This window comes from Penaeus monodon, chromosome 19 (genome assembly GCF_015228065.2).
Source record: "Penaeus monodon isolate SGIC_2016 chromosome 19, NSTDA_Pmon_1, whole genome shotgun sequence".
In the NCBI taxonomy this organism is placed as follows: domain Eukaryota; kingdom Metazoa; phylum Arthropoda; class Malacostraca; order Decapoda; family Penaeidae; genus Penaeus; species Penaeus monodon.
The window spans coordinates 30,704,239-30,704,782 of NC_051404.1; positions in this window are offsets into that span (position 1 = coordinate 30,704,239).

Sequence of the window (544 nt, forward strand, 5' to 3'; positions counted from 1 at the left end):
CAACAACTCCAGAAGGAGTGCGAAAGTGAGGGCGACCCAGCGTGTGTTACAGCTTGTCATGGTAACAGGTCAGTGTACTCACTCCGTCACGCACTGAGGCTCCGTTACAGATGCCATGCCAGGCTCGGTCACTTCTGACTCATCTTTCAAAAAGCGTTACAAAAAGAGGGAGGAGGGAGGGCGGGGCCGGATCAGCGTACGCGCAAGCACACTCACGACCGCTCGGCACATCCGCTCCGAGAACTCAAAGCCGCGAAAGAGAGCGGTGCCACGACCTTTTCCGGCACGGCGACGCGGAGATATGGGGCGAGTGCCATCCCGGGCGTCGTCCCTGCGGTGCTGGCTCTGTGTCGCCGCTTTAATCTTGGAAATGGAGAAGATCATGCATGCTCTCATCTGCGGGATCGGCTCGTGCACGCTCGATTCGCGTCTCGCCTGCAACGAAGAGAGGAAAACTCCGTCAGTTGTGTATATTCGTGTATAGAAAATGGGGAGGAAAAAAAACGAAAGAAAATGATATGAGGCTCAGTTATACGAAAATGGT